Raw genomic sequence first — 9155 nt, 5'->3', positions numbered from 1 at the left:
CCATTTTTTGAGATACGGCGCTGCGTTACTTTAACTGACAATTGGGCGGTCATGCAATGCTGTACATAAATTAAATTGATGTTCTTTTTTCCCACAAATAGAGCTTGCTTTCAGTGGTATTTGAACACCTGTGCATTTTTTATTTTTTGTGCTATAAACAAAAAAAGACTGACAATTTTGAAAAAAAAAACAATATTTTTGACTTTTTGCTATAAAACATATACAGAATTTTTTTTTTAAAAAGTCAAATTTTGTTATAAATTTAGGCCAAAATGTATTCTGCTATATATCTTTACTAAAAAAAAAAACCCAATATATGTAAATTAATTGGTTTACATGAAAGTTATAGTGTCTACAAATGGTGGTATATTTACTGGAATTTTTATTTGTATAGTAAAGGTGGTGATCAGCGACTTTTAGCTGGACTGCGGCGTTGCATTCTGACACTGGGTGGGAACTGCCTAACTGCCACTGACATCCCAATGATACTAATACAGTGATCAGTGCTAATAAAAAGCACTGACACTGTACTAATAACATTGGCAGGAAGGGGTTAACATCTGGGACAATCAAAGGGTTACCTGTGTGCTATGTGCTGTTTTACATAATGTGCTGTGTGTGTTTTACTAGGGAAACATGTTGCTGTATATTTCTCTGCTGTGCAGAGAAATACACAGCAGCATGTTCTTGCTGGCAGGAGAGAGACCTGTGTTGTTTACACACAGGTCTCTCCCCCGTCAGTGTTACTCGGTGATCGCCGGGTGCTGGTGGGGAATCTCCGGCCAGCACCCGGTGATTGACATCCATAGTCGCCAATGGCTACGCAGGTAGGGCAGCGCACGCGCCCCCTACCCCTACCCAGAAATGCAAATCACTTATATAGACATGCACAGCCCTGCCGCTCTGTAGTAGTAATTCGACTATAGGGCGGTGGGCAAGCTGTTAACTTTTACAAGAATATTCAAGATTGCATATAACATCAACAGTTTATACCTGCATGTAGCGTTATGCCCGCAAGAGCCCCTTGGTTTGTTGGATCCCTTGTTCTCTGCCTTGACTCGTGAAGCCATTTGATCCCCACTGAAACACCTGGTTGTGGTTTAAGACTCACTCACACCAAGTGTTAGTATACCTGTACTCTATATCAGCACACACATCAGAAAGTAAGCCAGCAACAAACAAATGGTAAATTAAATAAATGTACTATATCAAGCCAGTTAAATAGTTTGTAAATTGGCAAACAAAAACAGAATGCTTTCCAAGCTACAGAACTAGGTAAAGTGAACACTGGCCTGCACTGTTAAATCAGGTTTTATCTGATGCAAACAGTAGTAATCACAATCAGTTAACACAATAATAATCTCGAGTGCACTCTGTACTGATACCCCAGATGTGGGTATATGTAGGTGTTCCTGAAGTTGAAAGGTGATTGAAATATGTAAGTGTTCCTAAAAAGGGGATTGCAAAGTACCTGGCGCCTAGATGTTAGTGTTGGCTGGCTTGCAGTGGCACCCTTCTGTAGGCGGTGCACATGAAACTGTCCCTTTAAGACTGAGGCTAATAAGAGGCAGATGAGCTGCTAAGAAAGAGCAGTCTCTATTGTGGTCACTAGATGTAGTTAGAGTTTAGAAGGCTTAGTTCAGCTCACCACTCCTGGCAAGTAGTAGGCCTGGTCCCATGCACTTGGCTGTCAGCTGTTCCTGAAGGCCCAGTCCTCACAAATAGTCCCTGTCAGGCTCTCCCTGACTGAGGCTCTCTCGGCAAAGGGTCCCTCCAGCTTTTGATTCCTGTACTAAGATTAATATATTTTTGTAAATACATTCATTTTTTTTCCCTAAAGGTTTGGAATTGTTCTTTTCACATAAAATGAGAAAGAATAGCTGTGACTGAAAATAGAAAGTTTAACTTGCTGATTCCGAAACGGTACTTCATAGATTCTACTGTTTCCATATCCTGCACTGATGATGGGCAACAAGCCTGAAACAGCTGTACGGAGTTTTGAAAAAACAGCTCTCTAATATTAGAGTGTATCTGTTCTATACTCCAGTTATTCTGTATGCACAATTAGTCATTGGCCCAAAAAATTATTTACATGGCTCAGCCCACTGTACTAAAGTGAGGAATAATCCACTTATTTTTTTAAATATGTGATAGAATGAGAACCATGAATACTTTTTTTCTAAGAAGGCTCTGCTGTGTTTCACATGAAATGGATATTAAACTATTGAAAGCCTCTATATTTCTTTTTCATGTCTTTATTGTATTTTACAAATATGAAGATACAACAACCACATTCTGTACATACTGTATGTTGTGTTGGTGCCATAAAAAAAGAAATCGAAGGTCCATTTAACAATGTACAGTAAGACCAGAGGTGTATTTACCACAAGGCAAACAAGGCATTTGCCTAGGGCAGCATTTTTCAGGGGGCAGCACTGCCCCTTGGAAGAAGGGATGGAATAAGGGACACACATGGCATGGGGGGCCTAGTGGGTTCCAAGAGAGGCTGCGGGTTTCATGATGGTGTATGCATAACCCAACTCTCATTCCCGGGGATGTCCGGAGCTGTGAAGGTGAGTGACTTTCTCTCTCTCCATGGGCGATGGTGGCTGCTGTATGGTGGGCAGTGGTAGTGGAAGGCTCTCTTGGGTGGGGGGTAGGGGTGTAGATGGTCACAGTCAGGCTCCCTCTGTTTGGGGGGGGGGGCGAGCACTGATTTTTGTGTTGCCTAGGGCAGCACAAAATCTAAATATACCACTGAGTAAGACACTTTGCAACTTCTCCCAATACAGTTCTTCACCCTGTTTGAAAAAAAAAAAAATAAAAGTCACCAGATACAAATACTGTAGCTGCTGACTTTTAATAAAATGACACTCACATGTTCACCCAAGCCAAGTCTTTTGGTCCCCGACATGTTTTCTGTGGACAGCCGGCTATGATTCCTTGCAGCTTCACAGCTGGCTTCCTACTGCTCATGGGCAAGCCTTGCTGTACTTTGTGACGTGTCCCAGAAGGTTGCAGATGGGAGGGAGGGATAACTTCCAGTGGATCTGCTACTACGGTGATCTGACCAGAAGTGGAAGTGGGTACCTGTCAAAACCGGGTACCCACAACCAGGGCCAGACTGACAACTCATGGGGCCCCTGTATCCTCGCCAACACTCAAACCACACCCAAAAAAGCGTACGAAAGGTACCAAGGGCGGGCATCTCATGGGGCCCCCTACTGACCCCGGGCCCTCGGGCAGTGCCCGAGTGCCCAAATGGTCAATCCGCCACTGCCCGCAACCCCCCCATCCCAAAATATGATGGGCAAACATAAAAGAGGAGGGAGGAGGAGAGCATAAAGCAGAACTTCCTCTTGTGAGTGAAGTTCCTCTTTAAACAAACTGATAATTTAACCACTTGCCCTGCAGATGATTTACCCCCCTTCCTAACCAGGCCATTTTTAGCGCTACAACACTGCGTTACTTTAACTGACAATTGAGCGGTCATGCAATGCTGCACCAAATGAAATTTACGTCTTTTTCCCATGAATAGAGCTTTCTTCCGTGGTATTTGATCGCCTGTGCATTTTTTATTTTTTGGCACTATAACAAGAAAAAAAACAACAATTTTGAGAAAAAAACAGTAATCATGTCCAGTAAAAAAATGTAAAAAAATCAAATTTCGGCATAAATTTAGGCCAAAATGTATTCTGCTACATGTCTTTGCTAAAAAAAATCCCAATATGTGTAAATTTATTGATTTACGTGAAAGTTATAGCGTTTACAAATGGTGGTATATATACTGGGATTTTTTTCTTTTGTTTTTACTAGTAATGGCAGCGATCGGCGACTTACAGCAAGACTACAGGACTGCAGGGGACTGTCTGACACTGAAGGGAACTGACTTGGTGTCACTGATATCCCCAGTGACACCAATACAGTGATCAGTGCTGACTGACACTGACACTGTACTAATGGCACTAGGCAGGAAGGGGTTACCATGTGGGGTGATGAAAGGGTTAACAGTGTGCTGTGTGGTGTTTTACTATGGGCCTGTGTGTGTGTGCTTCACTGTAAGCAAACTACTTTGCATGGCTGTGCTGTGCACAGCCATGCAAAGTAGTGTGCCGGAGCTGACAGGAGAGAAAACTGTTTTGTTTACTAACAATTCTCCCCCCTGTCGCAGATGCTAGGCAATCACCGGGCGCCGGTGAGTAATCACCGGCTGGGATACGGTGATTGACAGCTGCAGCCACAAATGGCGGCACACCTCAACGCGCAACCCCTACCTGGGAATGCTAAATCACATAAATATATATGTGATTTTGCGCACTAATTCCGCCCTGTAGCACTACTTCTGCTATTAGACGGACGGGAAGCGGTTAAGGAAGGCAACCTCTGGCAACCAATGACACTGTGTGGCCTGGCCATATTTAGTCAATTACATCAGCCAGCATTCCCAGGGATTGGGATGCGTCATTGGTAACTAGGATGCCGGCTGTCAGCAGCTGTCATTCATTTAGTGGCAGTTGTAATACCACCACTAATGAATGACTTCATGCACAGCCAGAGATACACTTCATCAAGCATAGAGGCCATTTAGTGTGCCCATTTCTGGGGAAGAAACAGCGAACCCTGCATCACCCCAAACTCAAAACTCATTCTTAGGCTGGGCATACATTATACAATTTTCTGTTCACGTTATGCCCATATTCCTTTAGATTTACCTTCAACAATGTAGTGCAATTGGATACAATTGAAAGTGTTGTTTAGGTTTGACCTCATGTTATATGGTTTTTGGTAAATCTAAAGCAAAATTCTCAAGAAAATTGTATAATGTATGGCCAGCCTTAGTAAAGATAAATTCTAAACCCTACTGAGTACTACAAATGTAAGGATAAAGCCTAAACCCTACTGAGTGCTACAAATGTAAGGATAAATCCTAAACCCTACTGAGTACTACAAATGTAAGGATAAATCCTAAACCCTACTGAGTACTACAAATGTAAGGATAAATCCTAAACCCTACTCAGCACTACAAATGTAAGGATAAAACCTAAACCCTACTGTGTACTAAAAATGTAAGGATAAATCCTAAACCCTACTGAGCACATCAAATGTAAAGATAAATCCTAAACCCTACTGTGTACTACAAATGTAAGGATAAATCCTAAACCCTACTGAGTACTACAAATGTAAGATAAATCCTAAACCCTACCGAGTACTACAAATGTAAGGATAAATCCTAAACCCTACTCAGCACTACAAATGTAAGGATAAAACCTAAACCCTACTGAGTACTACAAATGTAAGGATAAATCCTAAACCCTACTCAGCACTACAAATGTAAGGATAAAACCTAAACCCTACTGAGCACTACAAATGTAAGGATAAATCCTAAACCCTACTGAGCACTACAAATGTAAGGATAAATCCTAAACCCTACTCAGCGCTACAAATGTAAGGATAAATCCTAAACCCTACTCAGCACTACATATGTAAGGATAAATCCTAAACCCTACTGACCACTACAAATGTAAGGATAAATCCTAAACCCTACTGAGTACTACAAATGTAAGGAAAAAACCTAAACCCTACTGAGTACTACAAATGTAAGGATAAATCCTAAACCCTACTGAGCACTACAAATGTAAGGATAAATCCTAAACCCTACTGAGTACTACAAATGTAAGGATAAATCCTAAACCCTACTCAGCACTACAAATGTAAGGATAAATCCTAAACCCTACTGAGCACTACAAATGTAAGGATAAATCCTAAACCCTACTCAGCACTACAAATGTAAGGATAAAACCTAAACCCTACTGTGTACTAAAAATGTAAGGATAAATCCTAAACCCTACTGAGTACTACAAATGTAAGGATAAATCCTAAACCCTACTGAGCACATCAAATGTAAAGATAAATCCTAAACCCTACTGTGTACTACAAATGTAAGGATAAATCCTAAACCCTACTGAGTACTACAAATGTAAGGATAAATCCTAAACCCTACCGAGTACTACAAATGTAAGGATAAATCCTAAACCCTACTCAGCACTACAAATGTAAGGATAAATCCTAAACCCTACTCAGCACTACAAATGTAAGGATAAAACCTAAACCCTACTGTGTACTACAAATGTAAGGATAAATCCTAAACCCTACTGAGTACTAGAAATGTAAGGATAAATCCTAAACCCTACTGAGCACTACAAATGTAAGGATAAAACCTAAACCCTCCTAAACCCTACTGAGTACTACAAAAGTAAGGATAAATCCTAAACCCTACTCAGCACTACAAATGTAAGGATAAATCCTAAACCCTACTGAGTACTACAAATGTAAGGATAAATCCTAAACCCTACTCAGCACTACAAATGTAAGGATAAATCCTAAACCCTACTCAGCACTACAAATGTAAGGATAAAACCTAAACCCTACTGAGTACTACAAATGTAAGGATAAATCCTAAACCCTACTCAGCACTACAAATGTAAGGATAAAACCTAAACCCTACTGAGCACTACAAATGTAAGGATAAATCCTAAACCCTACTGAGTACTACAAATGTAGGGATAAAACCTAAACCCTACTGAGCACTACAAATGTAAGGATAAATCCTAAACCCTACTCAGCGCTACAAATGTAAGGATAAATCCTAAACCCTTCTCAGCACTACATATGTAAGGATAAATCCTAAACCCTACTGACCACTACAAATGTAAGGATAAATCCTAAACTCTACTGAGTACTACAAATGTAAGGAAAAAACCTAAACCCTACTGAGTACTACAAATGTAAGGATAAATCCTAAACCCTACTGAGCACTACAAATGTAAGGATAAATCCTAAACCCTACTGAGTACTACAAATGTAAGGAAAAAACCTAAACCCTACTGAGTACTACAAATGTAAGGATAAATCCTAAACCCTACTGAGCACTACAAATGTAAGGATAAATCCTAAACCCTACTGAGTACTACAAATGTAAGGATAAAACCTAAACCCTACTGAGCACTACAAATGTAAGGATAAATCCTAAACCCTACTGAGTACTACAAATGTAAGGATAAATCCTAAACCCTACTCAGCACTACAAATGTAAGGCTAAAACCTAAACCCTACTGAGTACTACAAATGTAAGGATAAAACCTAAACCCTACTCAGCGCTACAAATGTAAGGATAAATCCTAAACCCTACTGAGTACTACAAATGTAAAGATAAAACCTAAACCCTACTGAGTACTACAAATGTAAGGATAAATCCTAAACCCTACTGAGTACTACAAATGTAAGGATAAAACCTAAACCCTACTGAGTACTACAAATGTAAGGATAAATCCTAAACCCTACTGAGTACTACAAATGTAAGGATAAAACCTAAACCCTACTGAGCACTACAAATGTAAGGATAAATCTTAAACCCTACTCAGCACTACAAATGTAAGGATAAATCCTAAACCCTACTCAGCACTACAAATGTAAGGATAAATCCTAAACCCTACTGACCACTACAAATGTAAGGATAAATCCTAAACCCTACCGAGTACTACAAATGTAAGGATAAAACCTAAACCCTACTCAGCGCTACAAATGTAAGGATAAATCCTAAACCCTACTCAGCGCTACAAATGTAAGGATAAATCCTAAACCCTACTGAGCACTACAAATGTAAGGATAAATCCTAAACCCTACCGAGTACTACAAATGTAAGGATAAAACCTAAACCCTACTCAGCGCTACAAATGTAAGGATAAATCCTAAACCCTACTGAGTACTACAAATGTAAAGATAAATCCTAAACCCTACTGACCGCTACAAATGTAAGGATAAATCCTAAACCCTACTGAGTACTACAAATGTAAGGATAAATTCTAAACCCAACTGAGTACTACAAATGTAAGGATCAATCCTAAACCCTACTGACCACTACAAATGTAAGGATAAATCCTAAACCCTACTCAGCGCTCCAAATATAAGGATAAATCTTAAACCCTACTGAGTACTACAAATGTAAGGATAAATCCTAAACCCTACTGAGTACTACAAATGTAAGGATAAATCCTAAACCCAACTGAGTACTACAAATGTAAGGATCAATCCTAAACCCTACTGACCACTACAAATGTAAGGATAAATCCTAAACCCTACTGTGCACTACAAATGTAAGGATAAATCCTAAACCCTACTGAGCGCTACAAATGTAAGGATAAATCCTAAACCCTACTGAGTGCTACAAATGTAAGGATAAATCCTAAACTCTACTGAGCACTACAAATGTAAGGATAAATCCTAAACCCTACTCAGCGCTCCAAATGTAAGGATAAATCCTAAACCCTACTGAGTACTACAAATGTAAGGATAAATCCTAAACCCTACTGAGTACTACAAATGTAAGGATAAAACCTAAACCCTACTGAGTACTACAAATGTAAGGATAAATCCTAAACCCTACTGAGTACTACAAATGTAAGGATAAATCCTAAACCCTACTGAGTGCTACAAATGTAAGGATAAATCCTAAACCCTACTGAGTACTACAAATGTAAGGATAAATCCTAAACCCTACTGAGTACTACAAATGTAAGGATAAATCCTAAATCCTACTGAGTACTACAAATGTAAGGATAAATCCTAAACCCTACTGAGCACTACAAATGTAAGGATAAATCCTAAACCCTACTGAGCGCTACAAATGTAAGGATAAATCCTAAACTCTACTGAGCACTACAAATGTAAGGATAAATCCTAAACCCTACTCAGCGCTCCAAATGTAAGGATAAATCCTAAACCCTACTGAGTACTACAAATGTAAGGATAAATCCTAAACCCTACTGAGTACTACAAATGTAAGGATAAAACCTAAACCCTACTGAGTACTACAAATGTAAGGATAAATCCTAAACCCTACTGAGTACTACAAATGTAAGGATAAATCCTAAACCCTACTGAGTGCTACAAATGTAAGGATAAATCCTAAACCCTACTGAGTACTACAAATGTAAGGATAAATCCTAAACCCTACTGAGTACTACAAATGTAAGGATAAATCCTAAACCCTACTGAGTACAACAAATGTAAGGATAAAACCTAAACCCTACTGAGCACTACAAATGTAAGGATAAATCCTAAACCCTACTCAGCGCTCCAAATGTAAGGATAAATCC

Source organism: Staurois parvus, unplaced genomic scaffold (genome assembly GCF_062004578.1).
Source record: "Staurois parvus isolate SC_StPar_1 unplaced genomic scaffold, SC_StPar_1.0 ptg000172l, whole genome shotgun sequence".
Classification (NCBI taxonomy): Eukaryota; Metazoa; Chordata; class Amphibia; order Anura; family Ranidae; genus Staurois; species Staurois parvus.
Note: the sequence above shows the minus strand (reverse complement) of the source record.